Source organism: Bombus fervidus, chromosome 2 (genome assembly GCF_041682495.2).
Source record: "Bombus fervidus isolate BK054 chromosome 2, iyBomFerv1, whole genome shotgun sequence".
In the NCBI taxonomy this organism is placed as follows: Eukaryota; Metazoa; Arthropoda; class Insecta; order Hymenoptera; family Apidae; genus Bombus; species Bombus fervidus.
The window spans coordinates 4,288,200-4,307,026 of record NC_091518.1 but is presented as its reverse complement, the minus strand read 5'-3'; the positions used below and the strand labels follow the sequence as shown (position 1 = coordinate 4,307,026).

General features: G+C 36.8%; 1 protein-coding gene and 1 long non-coding RNA gene across 5 annotated transcripts in view; both read right to left on the bottom strand.

Moving 5' to 3' along the window:
• The window catches only part of LOC139998275 (uncharacterized), a 116,327-nt gene that overhangs the window by 21,815 nt on the left and 75,685 nt on the right, over nt 1–18,827 (bottom strand). The gene's annotated exons all lie outside the window — the stretch shown is intronic.
• On the bottom strand, nt 5,187–7,037 carry LOC139995775 (uncharacterized). The gene is made up of 3 exons (XR_011802059.1): nt 6,860–7,037; nt 6,288–6,751; nt 5,187–6,200 (listed from the first exon to the last, which is right to left on the bottom strand). It is a non-coding gene; the product is annotated as an uncharacterized lncRNA (long non-coding RNA).

Sequence of the window (18,827 nt, the reverse complement as noted above, 5' to 3'; positions counted from 1 at the left end):
ATCAGCCCTCCCCCGGTTCCCACGAGCATTCTCCTGCTCATTACGACTTCCCGAGGCAGAGGTGCACACGGAACCAAGTCGGTTTCTCGAAAGGAACACCGGTAACAACTCGACCCTCGACTGCTCCGTCAATAGTAGCTGCTCGAATGCGGCCTGTTTCAATATTTGTAAATCCTGCCATTCCCCCCCTGCCCCTGTTACGTCGACACTCGACAGTTCTCTGCTCGTCAGGATACAAACAAGGCGATTCGACTTCTTAACCGGGGAAACTTGTTCAGAAAGGATGGAGAAGGTTAATCTGGTCTTTATTAAACATTTTCTTTTTGTACTTCTATAGTTGGACAGTGGAGAACTCTTTATGGTTAACAAGAATTTTTTATATCTTTCTTTTTGCATTTGTTATAGATTTTCAAATTGGGTTATATAAATAATAAATCTGGCTTAAATGTCCTTCTTTGAAATTTCAGCTTAAATAATATCTGGCAATGTTGAAAATTGAAGATATAGAAAGAAATAAGCACATATATAAAAAGTCAAAGCTATTATGTGCTATAAATTAAACAAAATATTTAACGAAATTAATTAAACAAAATTAAACAATAATATCCTCTAAATTAAACTAAAAGTAGCTATCTTTTGTCATATAAGCGATTATGATTGAAATTATAAAGTTATTAGAAATAAAAATATAATATTAAAAAACTGTCAACGACACAAACATTTCATGTACGGCAATAGTCAACTTACACAACGTTTCAGTTATCCAAAGGTTTCATGAGAGAAAGGATACGGCGGATATTTATCATGATCACCATAATTACATCAAACCACTCCTATCCGTAATTGCCACGAAACTCCGTATTAGATATATGCAATAAATCCCCATGAACGGTGAGCGTTCGTGAATTTATTAACTTCTTGTTGTCGACTCACCTTACATAAACGAAACACGTTTTCAATTTTATTCATCAAATATTTCTAATATTTCCTTGTCATGCATATATAGTATCATATAATACATTGATCTTTCGTTTTTATTTATTCAATTGAAAGTGATATATAATTGATTGTTAAAAGCTGTTCATATTATTCTAGATCTTCAAAGATGATAGTGTTAAAGTGTCTATGCATATTACATGAGCCTATGATCAGAATTTTTAATTAAGATAGAACCTTTCTAAAACTATTTTAAAAAAGGAATACTTTCGCTCAGAAGCTCTGAATACTATAAATTATATTATATACCCAAATTCTTTCCAATATTCGTCTCTAATTTATTATTTACATTTAGCATTCTACCAGTTTAAAAAATCACTAGAAATCAGTTCTTCCAACTCAATAGATTTCACATTTAATCCCATCAAAAACTTCAAAAATTGCAAAGAACATAAAAAAATAAATGCCATTAATTGACTCAATGTAGTACAATTCCTTAACCTCGGTCGTTCCAAATAAAAGCACACCGCATTCTAACCTCAAATCGAAGGTCGAATCGCGCCGTATAATCGTAGACACTCGAAGCGCGTGGTGTAAACAATACGTTCCGCCTGCGAGAGAGGCACTGCACGAGCCTCAAGGTCCAAACGCGATCGGTAGGAACGAAAAAAGGAGTTGTTAATGGAAGTGGAGTTCCATCGGGCGCGAGCGAGCTGGCCAAGTGTATAAGGAAATCCAGTCGGGGAATTATGCAGATTGTAGGTTGGAATCCATCTGCTGATGGCTCGGACGGGCATACTCGAACCTACGTGAGTTCATCCACGGCACAGGACCAACTACACATCAGTTCTGCTTGTCGGTTTCGTTGCCTCCACTAGCAGGACGTTCCTCTTTCTTCTATCTGTACATTTGGCCTTTCCATCCTTTTCTTCTACAGTATACGAAACGGTACGAGGGAAGCAGGAGGTTGGTGGAAGAAGCTTGATCATTTCCGTGGAATTACGGGGCTGTGAACGGTACAAAGTTACCTAGGGAGAAAGGGGGAAGAGTTAAATTAATGAAATCGCGACGCGCAAGCCACGACGCGCAGCTATTAGCCTGGAATGTTCAAATTGTTCCTGGCTTACGGTCGAGGTTTTATGATTGAACTTTGAACCTATCTTTTGCGTTAGAAAAGACGATATCCCTGTAAAGTTCTGGCTGCGAGGATTTGGTCGAGTTCTTTGGTGATTACATGGGTAACTATGCAAAGAATGTTCGATAAAATTCCCTAGGGAATTGGAATGGCACGGTTGGCTGTGTGATTGGAGAAACAAGTTTTGGAATCTGTAGTAGAATTGTTTGCGTGTAGCACGGTCTGTATCGTTAGAGAGGAAGTTCAATGTCCTTATAAAAATTCCCTGTAGGGCTTACAGTTGGTTATACTACTAGGGAAAATTGTAAAATGCTTTCTAAATAAATACTTGAAAAAGCTTTACGGAAATTTGTCGATACTCTCATCAATCAAATTTATGGTAATATATTACGAAATGTATAATTAAATTTCCTATAATACTTAGTACACCTTCATAAGAATATAATTCTCTAAAAAATGCTACGGTATAAATGGTTTCTAAATTGTTTTTGGATAACTGTCAATTACACAACGGAATTTATTATCGCAATAAATATCTCTACATTACTCAATCACTGTAAATTATGGATTATAACTCTCTCTGAAAGTGTTAAATTCGTATGTTATCAATTAAATTATCTAGATAGAGATCGGAGGAGATCAATGGTATCGTAATGTTCAACTGACGAAACGATGTAAAGGCAAGAGGAGAAGAGACGATAGACGAGGATAGAAGAGAAAGGATAAGAAGGGAAAAGTTCTCCAGAGCGGCAGGATGATGGAAATTTGCGCCCAGTGAACCTTGTCCCGGAGCGTTGGGTTATTTCTCTATTTTCATTCTTCTAAGATAACTCTGGTCTGCTCGTGATCCGGTTTACCTATCTCGTCCAATAAATATCGGGACATCTCGTGAAAACTTCTGTTTAAACACGTTGAAATCGCGTACACAAACAGATTTCTCTAATAATCAATGTTTTCTATGCTGTATTGTAATGAACCGTTGTCATCGAACCATTAAGTGCTCTATGTTGGGAGGACTGTTACTTTACCGACAAGTACCGATGACAAGACATATATATGCATATCTTAATAAATGGTTTCTTCAATCGATTAACTGGAACCTAACCTACATATGTATGCAAATTCTTCTTCTATTACTCCTATTAAATTCCTATTCCTCTAAAACAGTTAACCACACACAGATACCAAACTTAGTAGCGTAGCACCAGCAAAATAGAAATCTTTCGTAAAGTGTCTAAATAATGACTAAGAAGTTTCTAACTTGAAACTCTTTTTAAGATAATCACAAATCATGATTAAAAAATTATGTAAGGATTCCCATTGAATCTGAAGATATATATTATTCACTTGCCACTGCTAATTAACTGGAACCTAACCTAAGTATGTATGTGAATTTTTGTTTTGGTATTCCTACTTCAAAAGCGTTAACTGCACAGAGAGACCAAAATTAATAGTTAAACAGTAATAACATAGAAATCTTCCACTAGGTTTCTAAATACTAATTAAACAGATAATCACAAATTACGATTAAAAGAAATCATTTAGGGAATTCCGTTGAATCGTAAAATACGTCGTCCAGTTGGCACTGGTAGTCCTGTTGGTGAATTGAGGGGACCGGGTCACATGCAATAAGAAGCTCAACAAAACAACAATGACGGCGCCAACCTGATCGTCGCTTGTCCTTTGACGCGTTCAAGAAATCGCGAGCGTGAGCATGCGCGTCAGAGAAATCGGGAATTCAGGTAGTGGTTGGACGAGAAGAAGCGAGTGTGGCTTGGTCGCTCGCGGGAAAGGCTCGACGGGGAACGAACGAGTTGAGCGAAGCTGTAATTTAGAGAAAAACGTTCCCCGGAGCCGCGGGGCCCTACTTTTCGTGCGCAGCGACCCGCCTACCTGGCCTCTATTACCGCGCTCGCTTCGGATAGCGATGGGCTTAACACGAATTCGAATTATTTTTGGTGTAACACGAAAGATTCAACTTACTTTAATAGTCATTTTTAACAGTGTTAAAAATATTAAATTCTTGTTTTTTTAAATAAAAATGGTCAAAAATGTATTCTAGTTTGCTTGTATTGTAGCTACGTTATAATGACCAACCCCGTATTAAGATTTTGATACATTACTATCTAGTAACTATCTAGTAACATTTCTTATTCATAAAAATATAATTGCAATTCAAATATTCTGGCATCATCAAATCGAGAATATACGAGAAATCAAAAGTGTATGGCTAAATCGCGAACAACCTGTACTGTATCAGTGGAACTACTTACGTTTCTTGCCCTCTCCCAAACAGAGGTCTTTCTCCCTGTACCCCTCTAACGCACGTTATTTCTTCGGGTACGTACTTAAAGGCTTGTGCTCGAATCACCTTTTGCACAGAATCATCGCCGCGGTAGCCTCGGATCGTGCTTGCGACTGTCCTTGGGACTTTCTTCTTAGAAAGGTCTTTATTCGGGAACACGATTACAGCCACTACGTTGGAATTACGGGCAATCAGTTGGCGTGACTTCGAGGAATTGTTTTTTGGGACGTATAACCAAAGGCGGAGGGCCAAGATTTGTAAATTCGATCTTTCGATTTTTTTACTTTTTGTTGTTAGCTCTCTGTTTATAATATAGGTTCTATTATATGTTCCGTATAAACTATATAAGATCATCTAAAATTTCATTGAGAATAATTACTAATTTAAAAGAATGAATACTGTATTTATATTTGGAAAATTTTAAACAAGAAATTTATTATTGAGAATAAGGTTACTAATTTCAGAGAATATTGTTGTACTTGTATCTGGATATTTTGTAGCAAACAGAATTGTCAAGGTCATTGGTGAATGCATACAACCAATAATAACCAATTTAAATAATTATGATGAAAATAATGGTACCGTATTAGTTTGCAAATTTTTTAATAGGCATTGATTTAGTATCCGCTTCATGAATAAAAAATGTGATCACGAATGTATAGTTACTTTTTTCTCGTAGAATAATGATTTACGACGAGACTTTCAGGGCCTACTGCGATTACGTTTCACCAATATACCGCGCTAAGTCGAACGAATGGATCGAGGCGATAACCTCGAGACGTGTTTACGCCTGTCCTTGAGGGTATACTCTCTTCTCGTTTTGTTTTTTCCCAAGACGGGAAAAAAACAGCAGACTTATTCACGGACAGTGATTGCATGCGTATAGTTGAAATTACAGAGGGCGGGCTGATCGGGATGATCGATTTCAGAAATTGTCTCTCCGGATGGAAAATTAATAAATGATTCTTCATCACATGTAAGAAATTATGGTTACTCTGGTAATCATATCCCTCGGCATTTTACGCAGTTACCTTCCCCAGAAACTTCGATTTTTCAGTCTAGGAACTTTTCTCAAAAATATTCCTACATAGTTCCAAACATTGATCATGCTGCAGATCAAATGGGATTATGTAAATAAATTTGATAGTATATATACGGAGTACTACTTAAACAATGTCACTCACTGTGGTCAAATTGGAAATTTTTTAAACATTTTTTGTAAAAAATTTCGTTTAAATGTAAATGAAATGAATGAAATTTTTAAGAATCAATAGTAATATTTAAATGAAACTTAAAATCTAAAGGATGACAAATATTTAAAAAATATACTAAATAGTGAATGACTGAAGAAACATTACTAAAACAAAGTACATTGATTTTAGAGAAATTTAATTAGTCCAATAACCGCCAACATAAATTATGCACTTTTCCATTTAAAAAATGTCTTAATGTAATTTGCAAGAGGAAATATTTCAAGTAACATTGGCATATGAAATTATTATAAATTACGATGGTATTAAGCAAAGCAACGACGTGTTAAAACATAATATATTGAGCAGGTGTACGCAGATGTAAATCTATCCAATTGGACAGGCATAAATCTGTTCCAAAGGAAAAAAGAAAAAGATACAACTAAATGAGACGGCGTTGTTAAATCCTGTTCGCACTGGCGTAACACGCTTGTCATCCGTATTGTCACCCACACAGCTTTTCGAGATCACTATCGGGGCGTCATTGTCAACAATGTGGATGGTTCCAAGTTTGGAACGCTACCGGTAAAGTTAACCAGCTGCATTATCCGAATGATTATTTCCACGAAACAAACTAGCAAACAAAAAAGGAACGAATGAATCATAAGCCGACAAAGGAGATACTTTTTACTTCTCGATTCTTCATCTCTGTAATCGTTACCTAGAAGTTCCTGCCGCTTTCTACAGGTCATTAGGAACTGCCTTACAAAAACTTGATCAAGTAAACGTTAACAATTTTTCATTTTTGCTTAACTACCTTTCTCGCTTTTCATATCGTTGCAACGATGAGAAATAAATTATAAGTGCTTCCTCAACAGAAAATAAAAGTTTTGTGAGAAATCTATAATAAGATATAATGAAGGAAAAAACTGAGCAGGATGGATTTCAAAATTAACCTACATCGTCGAATTCCTCCATCAGATCCATTCTTTTCGCTTCTGCATTTATAAAAGAAACACCACGAATCATTTCCCCAATCAAATCAGTTCCATCGTGCCTTAAATCAACCCCCGTTTCTTCAAACCACTCCGACTAAAAAATCCAATTCCATCATAACCTCAAAATGCGTGTATCCTGCTCAACACGCACATTTCTCGCCGAAGTTACCTGGGTCGGTTCAGCGCCCTACAAAGAGATGTCGCAGGTGAAAAATATGACGAAGAGAGACAGCACGTAGGGACAGATCCCCGTAAGGAACTAAAATTCGTCATAGATAGACTGTGACAGATTCACCTTGCTCTGCAGACAGAGTAAAATAGACGGAAGAAGGAGACGTTAGCAGTCGACGATGGCATTCGTAGAAGACGCGAGAATGGGGTGCGAAAATGTAGAGACATCTGCTACCTCCCTGCCGCTGGAAATTATTAATCCTGTCAAAAGTACTAAATCATATTCCCTGCTGTTGCACACACTGACTGTCTAGGGAAAGAGGGGCGAGGAAGTTAGAGGATGCGAAAGTGAAGAGTAGCTGCGACTACGACGACGTACATCGCTGCTGACCTTGATTTAGGGTCGCAGAAACCCTTCCCCGAAGATCGCGCCAGGTATTTATGACTCGAAGGAACTGGTTGCCGCTGTGAACTCTGGTAGCATCTGCGGCTGAAAGGATTCTCCCCCGGGGGCGCGGGAAGAAATCGAAAATATTCATATTTCAGCACGTCTACGCTTCGCTGCTCGAGTTTGTCCTTTCTTGGGATGGAATTCAAGTGAGGTTACTGAGACCGAGCACCGAAGTAAGAAGGTTAAATCTAACAGAAGTAGAATCTCTTCATTTTTGTTGAACATTTACGGATGGATGAGATTAGAATTGAATTGTAAAAAACAATCACTATGATAGCGAAATATTAAAGTATTAACCTTACTTTGGAAGATTTAGTTCCTGTATAAAAGTTCAACGGAAAAGAGGTTAGGTTTAGGGCACTAAATCTGAAAGGAAAGAGAATTGGTTAATTCTTGTTTATTGTTGAAAGCCACTGGTTACAGTAAATGAAATACTTGGATACTAACGTTTTTGTATACAAGTTATGTGAAAAAGAGGTTTGGAATTTAATCAGGCTGATGAAGAATCGATTAATCAAACCAATTTATCTTCTGCTACGTTCATTAAAGGTTGTACTGTTGGAATACGAAGAAAAAAGAATATTCAAGTTCCATGTGTCTGCCACAATAGGTTTGTTTTTCGTTTTTGGTAATAGAAATGAATCAAGAGCTTCAAGCTGGGATGGATAAATAGGTCGTTTAAATAATCCCCAGTATGAATTAATGAATGACTCTGTTAGAAGTGGTTCTCCAAGAAAATGAATGTCCCTGCATTCTAATGACCAGAGTGATATTTTTGAATAATCTTCGATAGACGATTGAAATTAAATCAATAAATAAGAAAAAGTAGATTACAATATACCTGTGAACGTCAATTAATTATTAGATCCAATATTATTAACATAATCAAATAAAAAACTAGTTAAATGGTAACAAATAAATCAAAAATAAATAGAGAAAAGCAATATTCCTACTGTTGCATCCGATCAGCTTACTTTATATTGAAACGAAACGAAAATTATATATTTCATAACCTGCCACGATTAAAATTCAAATCCGCTTTTATAGTTACGCCCATCGATGCCCCGGGGGCAGAATCTTGAAGTACCCTAAGCTTCATTATATGTCGAGATTAAATAAGAACAGCCTAACCTAACGGGCACGTTTCATTTTCTTTCTTCTCGCTTTCATAATGCTCATTCTTCTCTGATCAGTCCCTTTTCCAACTAAACCGTGACATCTAGTGGCGGCTACTGAGATACGTTTGAAAAATAATGGAGATTAATCAAAATTCCTCGCGTCACGTGTCTTCTTGGCCCCTTTCCCATTCAAAGTAACGTTAAAGCTCATTAAGTCCTCACTGAAACAACAACAAGAGACTTTTTGTTAATGTTCTGCATTTTTTGAAAAGTTTATTGGTTGTTGCGCAATGTTCTTCCATTTTTTTTTCTGATTCTGTTGGCATTCTGTTGATATAAGTTATTGTTTATTGCCTACTTTTGTTGGGAATGCTAAAGAAAAACACGAAACACACGGCAACATGTCGCGATAAACATAAATATGTACATGTTCCTTCAGTGTATACAGTTTGGCGATTGTTTCACAACGCATTAGCATGTGAACAACGAAAACAAAATGTTCCACTGATTACTTTGATCCAGTGTGCACGTGCACGTTGGGTATTATATGTAACGTGAAACATCAACAGGCAGCAAAATAAGTGAGAATGCAGCTTGAGAGAAAAATATGATACGCTAGAAAACTTCCCCTTTCGAATGGACGTAGGTTAAAACACCGACAGAAAATATACCTTTTAATGAATCGCCTCGTGCACAAACCTCATCTGGTTTCGTAATGGAATTTCAAAACACTCGTCTCCATCTCCCATATAACGAGAATCTTCCACCATTCGAAACGCGTGCCTTTGCACGACCATGCGTATATTTTTCGTTAGACAGAAATTGCATTTTTTAATTCCCTACGCGTATCTCGAATAACAGACGCTCATATCGAGTTACATTTTTACGCTGGGTAATTGGAGGTGGCGCCCTCTCTGCGCAATCGTGACGAAGGTAAATAAAATTCGCCGACCTACGGATTTAATTGAACACGAAAGCCCGTAGGGATGATGACCAAGGAAGAAGAAACTTAGGAGTTGAGAAGAGGTCAAATCAAGTCTCGTGAATCAGTTTCAGATAACGTAGAAGGAGGCTATGAACGGTGTGCTTAATTCTTATTCGGTCTAAACAGGTGTAATTATAGCTGTTCCATAGAGGTGAGCGGAAGATTTATTAAGTTACCGAAGGAAGCCACACTTTCAGTGGCTATATATTATTCTGGCAATAAACACAGATAGGCTAAGTACTCCATTGCACGCGGCATCGTGCCTGTCATTGGTTTAATTGAATCGCCGATTAAAGGCTATATACGTTTGAATTCTTGGAATTGTAATAAAATATCTTATCGCTATTCATAGGAACTTTCATAGAAACTGATCATCATGTATAAATATCTATGTACACATTGATGGATATTGGCATAGTACACATACAAACATTATTATTAAAAACATTATCTATACTACTTGTGCATTATATGGATGTTTATTTATAATGTATTATTCGCCTGCATTCAAAAACAGGACAAATATGATAGAATAGAGAACATGCAGCTAATAAAAATATTTTTTACTATTATCCTATACCTAGGCAAAAGTATTGGTTTGTACACATTTTCACAATTTTGACAATTTTTATTTACACATATTATTATATTTTACTACAATGATAAATATATTGTCCACCACTTTATATAGGTATCATTTTATAAGCCTTTACCAACAGTAAATATGCGCGAGATACCATAAAAATTCATTTTCAACAAATTTAGGAAGCATTGATAACCCGGTCACGAATGAATCATGAAAACCTGGTATGTATCCCAGAACGTGGTGTTCGAGCGACGGTTCGTTTATGATTGGTACGACTCCCAGGGTGGTCGTTTAACGAACGGACTAACGGGCAAATCCTCACCACTGGCGTATGTACAGGATCCGGACGGTAGCAAAGGCTGTACCTCCCAACCGTCTCGCTTAGCGAGCTTAATTCGGTAGTACCGCGAGATATATTAATTAACGATGGCTCGACTTGCAACCCAATTTAGAAACAAGCACCTTGTTTGCATACAAAGGAGCGTTATACAACGAGTTCGCACCCTCGATTCCGTGCCGATATAAATGGTGTTCGTTGAAGAGGAACCACCCTGCGAGTGACGAGCAAGATGGTGGGGGAAACGAAAGAAATGCTGATAAAAGGTATATTTAAGAGAAACTAGCAGTGCACGAAAGTATTTCAATATTTACCATGAAAAAGTTTTGTATATATTGTGTATCATATAAACAATTTTGAAATTTCATTAATATGGCATAATAAGACTGGACTACCATGATTATATTACATTGTCGGATAAATCTGAAACTTTTTTGAGGTTATGTTTTTGAGGTCACTTAAAAACAACGTAAATGCTACATGGATAGAATAATAACACTACCTAATAAATGACATAGGATTATTGAACTAAATGATACATATTTGGTTTAATTGTATTACTGAAAGACGTTGGAATAAAGTTTATAGTTCGTATTGAAAAAGATTTCGCACTTATCCGAAAACCTGATATTTATAAAATTTGAAACCAATGTGAAAATGTACGCAGAAATTACGAATTTCATCAGCTAACGTACATGGAAATGGAACAGAGATAAAACTATAAAAAAGAACAATTTGATAGTACGTGAAAGAAAAACCATACAATACACCAGAAATATAAAACGAAAAAAAGAAGGAAATGGATGGTAGAGTGAAATAAGGAAAATGTGGAAACGAATGAAAAAAGTAAGACAAGTGAAAAATGTAAAAGAAATGGCAGAGATAAGAAACTGACAGAGGGAACGGGGTAAACGGGGAGGAAAGAAGAACACGGAGGATGCAAACGTGGAAAGAGGGATACACTGAATGGGACTCGTTAAAACGCGTACAGAGTGTTTAAGGAAGGCTCTACTGTTGACCGAGTACTTGAGATGCACTTGTGTGCAGCTCTCGAGAATTCATGCACGAATAGAATGTGCTTCTTCTTCGCTGCTGAGTTCGCGTTTTCGTGCTCACAAATATCGCCGACTTCCTAGTACCAGACTTCCTGAATTTAATTAAGAGTTTCGACAGGTCACGCCGCGTTAACGCTTCCCATCTGGTCATGTTTAACCTCCCCTACGTGCTCAACATAGCTGAGAATTTTACTAGAAATTAAATAGCGCGTAAAGTCGAAGTATCACAATTTTATAGATTATCAATGAAATTGGATATGCAATGGCTATAAAAATTCCAAATTCAATTACATTTAATACTTAGTATTATCTGAAGTAAAGAGTATTCCGAGAAAATTCGATATTTCGATCGATAAGTGTGCGAAGAAGAGAATCAAGACTCGGTCGATAATGTTGCGCACTTGGAATTCGATAAATCATAAAGTCTATGAGGAAAGTCTATATGAGATAAGTTCTTACCCAAAGTCACTAGAAGATCTTTATTATGAAGATGAGATGAATATGCTGATAGAAGTGAAAATTCTTATTACAAGTCGTTACTGAAATTTATGCAAAATTCGCCTAACTTTATTCATAAAAGCGAACATCAAGCTTTATTCGCATCGTTACTTATGCATACAACATGAAACACAGTGAAGAAGAGCTTGCCAAATAGGACAAAAGTGAAGTCTGAAAAAGCGTATTTCATATTTAAAAGTCGAATGGTCTGGAATTGTTAAAAACTATGCAAATAGTATTGAAGATATAATTGGTATACATTGAATAACTATGAAGATGTTGGAATATGTAATGTATATTATATTGAGCAGAAAATAGTCTTTCTTTTACAGCGTAAATATTTCAGTAGAGAAGACATGGTCATTTCGGTCTTCTGAAGAAGCAACATGGTTCAATTCCACAGTCGGACGGGTTGCATCCTTAAAGGAGTTACTTATCAACCGATCAGCTTTTCAGTAATCCAATCACAGAGGGGGTTATAAACCTAATATCATACAGAACTTTATATTACACGTATACCAATTTTGAAAATACTTTGAATATTCTGTACAATTTATACTATTTTTATGATTTAAATCTGAAAATTTAGGAATTATATAAATTACATTAATGACCTTTAGTAGATATAAAAAAATTACATTCTCTTGCATATTATTTTAATACTTATCGATTATCAAACTTCATACTGAAATAAATAACTATGATTAATCACGGTATCCTTCTTTAGAAAGCAAATAAAGTTCTAGTTATAGAAGGTTAACAGAAATATCTCTATTCATAGATAAAGCAAAAAAATTTCTTGATTACACCACAAAACATTAAATCCGCGAAGAATTGGCGCGTGTTGTAGCGTAGCGTATCCATAAGTACATCAATTTAGAGCTTCCCATACGGAGAGCGTATACACGCGCTGAATTCCCGCGCAAAGGGGCGTGTTTAACTCAATTTTCGCGTCGAAGGGGCACGCTTCGATTCAAACGCAACCACCTTCAATTTATGGCGCGTTGTCGTCTCCCACGGGGCGAGGGGAATTTCCGTCACGGCCTTGGCTCAATTTCCGTCGAAGCTGCACCCTAAATTTCAGATAACACCGCAACTTGTCCCCCGCGTATCCTGTCTACGACAGAGTCCACCGAATTTTTTTCCCTAAAAAGTACCAAACCTAACCTCAAAACGAACTAACTCCGTCAAACCTCCACGTTTGCCAATTAAACTTCCGAATCGATCAAGCGTCAAATATATGATTGAATAACATAATTATAATAACTAACTTTATTGACACCCATTTCTATTACTTATCTACTTATTTTTACCCCTGATTGTCAACAAAATAAATATAATCCATTTTTAGGATCTATTATCTTTTCGAAAACAAAACGAAAAGTGCACCTTATTGAAATCGAAAACGTCAGAGTGTCTCGAAATTTAATCTTAATATGTGATATATTTAGTACCTAATTCCTAATATTGCAATCCTTGTAATACAGATGTATTTTTTCCATATTTTTTTTTACCATTAATATCTTCTTTAAGACGTAAACAGTATCCTGTGACCACGTGACACACACAATCACATATTTGATACATAAAATAGAATTATTCTGCAATCGATGGATTTGATAAATCTAGATTATGTTTCTACTAACTACGAATGAAATTATAATAACGTGAATTGACGAATTCATCAAAAACTAAGTTATAAGAAGAAGTTAAGAAACCTCGCCACACCTCCAACCTCCTCTATATCGACGCGGTCGATGCAGAGCATTTATCTGGCGGAAGTTAGACGGAAGTGGGAGCCAAAACCCCGGTATATCCCGATGTTCTCCGCGATCTGTCTCACCGGTGGTGTTATAGTTCGGTTTACGCTCGAGGCAGCTTCCAGCCTACCTAACCTATAATAGAGGGGACGTTGAGCATTTAGCTTATCACGGTCGACTATCTACCGGTGGCATACGCCTCCGTTTAGTGCTTTTCGCCCCTCCAGACGCGAGCCTACGATAGGTATACGCGTGCACGCGAGACGCACAGAGATGGTGGAGGCTCTTAAATCAGTCGCTGGTTTGCCTCCGGCGGCTGAATTTAAGCTAAAGCGTTATCAGAGGGCTGGAGGTGAGACTGGACCGGAGATAAACCTTGTACGCTACGAATTAACAGCGTAACGGAGTGGGGAAACCGTTTGTCCGATGCGTGGATCATTGGTGAAATGGGGAAGATGGTAGGGGAACGGTAGGAGAGGGATAAGGAGAGAGAGAAAGCGAGAGAGCGAAAGAGAGAAAGAGATTGGATTGTTGAGAGGAGCTTAAGGATTCTTACAGAGTTGGGAGAAGTTGAGATTTTGGAAGATATCGCGGTGCTGGTTTGATGGTATTCAGAGGATATGAGAGATGTGAATTATATTGGTTATTTTATGAACTCGCCCTTCTTTTAAAATTGCTATAGAAAATGTAGTAACGCAGGGAATTTCTTTTTGAACAAGAGATTGCGCTAATGAGTTCGAAATTGTGAAATGAATAGAGTAGTACTTTGAAATTAAGTACCTTTTTGGAAGAGGGGTCGCTTTTGATGAGGAGGGCAACGTAACGCGAAATTGTCGGTAAAAGGAGGAACAAGGTAGCTCTTTAATTATTCCTAAGATAATTTTCATCATACTCTGGGTAAGCTTGTAATGAAACGGTTAGCACCAGCATATACTTAAGGAGGAAAAGCTTATGGACTATGTTTAAGCAATGTAGTGATGAATAATTCTGTGATGACGATATCGCATAAGAATCACAATAACTGAACAAAAATAAAAAATATTTTCCAATCTAAAATTCTAACTTCAAACGAATTCTCCAACCGCTATTATTATATTTTTTAAATTAAAACATTCCTAAATCTAAAATCATTAGAAACATAACCTTTATTTCATATAGCAAATTGACATTACCATAATTTCATTTTTTAACTTAAAGTCCCATTATCTAACCTACAAGTGCTTCTGAGCATTAGAACACATGTCAAAGAGCACACTGCATTAATTAAAGCATTTCACAGAAGAAGCTACGTATAATCAATAGATTGGAAAGGTTTACGATCGGTCGTCGATCCTACTCACGATTAATTGACCTTTTCCCTGGAAACTGTATGGTAACACGTAAAATTCGCCCCTGCGAAGGTGCGGCTAGAGCTTGTCTCCTTTCTTGTTGTTTCTCCCTTTTCGGTCATTGAAAAGCAGCTGCTTACGAGTGGTTGCCTAAAATACGAGCTATATACTCTATATATAACGGAAGTGGTTCGACGACTCGATCGATCAATGCAGGAAAAAAGGAAAGGGAGAAAGGGATAGGTATATGTATAGCTAGTTTTATGGCGTGGCGTGCAGATGGAGCCTTGGAATCTGCGAACCATAAAGACGACGCGACGGCCAGCTCCGATTTACGATGAGAAAAGGGGGCATAACCGAAGCGGATCGTAAATCATTTGGTGTTCGATACAGCCGGCCCGTTCACGAATCTGTAATCTTCTTTTAATTGATACAGTGTGATCCTACATGTGAGCATCCCTAAGATATAAGCGTTTAAACGAGACAAGTCAGAAAAAGTGGATTAGATAATGATTTTTTTCTTCTTAGATATTTTAATATCTTTAATAGTATGAACAATGTTTTTAAAATTTTGAAGGGAGTGAAAAGAACTAAATAAATAGACAATTTTGATAATACGGGATTGGTTGACAATATACAGCAATCTAAAACTGTGCCTCTATAAAAATTACTTAAGATATTTAGTGACTTATGATATTTGTCCTCTGTAGTTTCCATTTTATACAATTCACTAAGCACGTATTTCAACCAGAAAATCCGTATGTTTTTCACGTAAAAAGCGCAGACATAGAATTTTTATTAGTTGACTCATCGATGTGTTCTATCGCGGTCGTTATTAAAATCTGCCGATGCAGGACGAAAAGGAAGATCCACGAGATGAAAGTGGAGAAGAGAGTAGAAAAAAAGGCGACGGTAAATCCAGATTTAATAGAGAATTCTCGTGTGAACTTTCTTCCATATTGTTCGTAGTCCGGTAACCCCAGGACCTGACGTCGGCATATTGCATTATCGCTCGACTTATGGGAACCCATATTGAATATGATGCTGCAGAGGTCGACACAGAGGCCAGAGGGATCGCGTGAGAAGCATATTTCAAAAATAAGGATAGTCCGGTAGGGACGGTCTACAGTCGTATTATACAAGATGGCGCGAAATATGAAAAGAGGAAGATATGCAAGGAATGATTTGAAAAGGAAAACACATTAAATACTATCGTATCTGTAATGTTCTGAAACTTGAATGTTACGAAACAAAACTTGAAATCTTCTGGAGTAAATCATGTAAGTTGAAATCTCGCTATTTTATAAAAATTAATACAGAAAAAAATATTTATAAAATCCTAATTCTTCACATATGTAAAACCATTTTCCTACTAAATTTACAATAAGTATAAGTTATGCTTGCTCGATAACTACTCGGATAAAATAATTAGATTATAGAATCATATAAGTAAGACTTCATTATCCAATTTATTTTCCAAGTTTGGACCACCATAAGCCAATTAGATGAATGAAAATTGTTATGGAGAGAGTAAGTGGACTTAAAAAATCCAATGGCAAATGTATGTAATTATTCCGAAATTATTACATCCATTCAGTGACCCTAAATACTGTTAAAGCGTTAAAATTTGCTTCTCAATCACTAAAAACGCAATTCAACGACCAATCCCTATAATTATAGGTTCCCTGTGGAAAACGCAAATCCCAGAAAACCCATCGAATTAGTCCACCTTCGAAATCACCCTCCGCATCGCTCTTTATTACCCAAATACGTATCAACAGCTTCCCCTTCCGTCACTGGACAAAGCACGCCTATTAACAATATCCCTGTGACCATTTAACTAAGCAATACGAACGATATCTGGAATTTCAACCTCCTCAGGTAACGATATCCTAAATCTTAAAACTACGTTACATTCTAAAACAAATGTTTCTCTTAAACATATATATAAAAGTATAATAATTTTTCAGTATCAAAAATATCAGAACCACGCCGCGTAATATGACTTAGAAATGGCACAAATTAAAGACGCATAGTTGTAACAATAATTATATCATTTTTAAGAGAATAATTTCAATAATAGAAACATTCTTGTCGTACCCAGAGTTTTCAAAATAAAAATTCCAAAGGATCATCAAATATATACACGGTGATTCAAAAATAAGGTTGAAAAATTAGTAATATACCGAGTATTCATACAAAAATGTTTTTCCATTTTGCACCACCAGCCTCCACAAATCAGGTCCCAAACAATATCCCCCAATTCGCCCCATGTTTCTCCCACCAAGAAAGTCTGGAGCCCTCAACAACAAGAAACCAAGAACAGAGTTTTTCCACGTCTCGATCATTACCCAAAGTGTTCATTCCACAAAGACATGCGTTTCCCCTGTCTCAGAGACACAAGAGACCAAGGGGTATGAGTTCACGGGGGGTATTCGCGTTATGGTCAACACGTTCGCTATAATAAAACTATTCCTGTCGCAGCTCACGGTACATACGCAGCAGAGACGAGCCTACTAGAAGGGATGGACAAGGGGGCAGATCCCATGGGATATAAATGCCGGCAGGGTGTTTCTTTGGATCGTGGCCGGCTACGTAGATTCAATCACGACCCTTCCTATACCGAGTGACCTCGCGGTTCGAATACCAAACAGATCTTTCGTCCACGGTATTAGAACGTCCCGACGTCTTTGATCGTGACATGAATCCTCGCCAAAATTTCACCTTCTCTCGCTTCTACAACCTGAACGTATTGGTAAGAAAATTGTCTATAAGCTATACAATAGTACCTACATAATAGGAAAATTTCAGCAGAGTTGTTTCGTTTCAGCTCAATCATTTGTGCATTATTCAGTGTCTCAGGTTCAACGTGATCTAAATTTAACTAGACGGTAGATATTTATGTAAATCAATATTTTGGCAAATGCATTTAAAGAAATGGATCTCTTACGCAGAGATTTACTATACCTTTGAAATATTCTTATGACTATAAATATTGATTATATATTCAGGGCTGCGTCTATACCTTTGGAGAGTCTAGACGCAAAATCATCATGAGGCCTAATTAAACTTCAAAAATTAACGTGGCCCCATAGAGAAGGAGGTCTTAGCTTACACTTAATGTGCTTTATATAATGTGCTTTAATTTCCCATAAACATGCGTAGTCTATTAATGACAAAGACAGTAAATAGATATAGTCAAAATGAACAACAAATATCTATTCCTTTTTAAATGCAGGTTTCTGGGATTTTATTAAAATTTATGCGATCACCGTACTGTCTACTAAAGTGATGAGAGGAATGAGGATAAAAAAGTTTCGATGGAGACGAAGTTACCTCGATGAGGGACGCCTTTACGAACATCAAGAGAAACGATAAGGCGACCGTAAAGAGACGGTAAGAGAGAGAAGGTTTATTCGGGACGTAAAATTAAGTTACGACCGAACATCGAGGATTAACGATTTCACCGTGGTCTCTCTATTCGACTGTATTTTAGGATTGTTTACCCGGAACTTTGTTCCCGCGGTTTCGACCCGTTCTTTGATCTCCCGCCATGACGACAGAGGGAGCCATATGGGGTTTCGACGAACTGGAGCCGCGAGAAGACACTAATGATGAAAGAGGTAAAGGGGATTCTAAAGTATTGAGTGCTTTATTACTTTATTACTGCTCCCTTATGCACTCTGGTAGAGATTTTTTTCTTTTAGGAATGTTTTTTAATGTTTAATATGTTTGTTAATATTCACATAATCATTTTTATTTAGTTTTCGTACATAAAGATTTGCAACAGTGCTATTTGAAGGGCTCTTTAAATTAGTTACACGCATAGACATAGAATATTTTAAACAACATGTTATTTATCATTTTTTAAATTTATTACTGTATGCACTTAATACATAGATTCTCTGAGAATCGGATATGAATTTTTTGAAATGCGATGGTCTTGTTTAATGGAATTGCAGCGATGTTGGGAA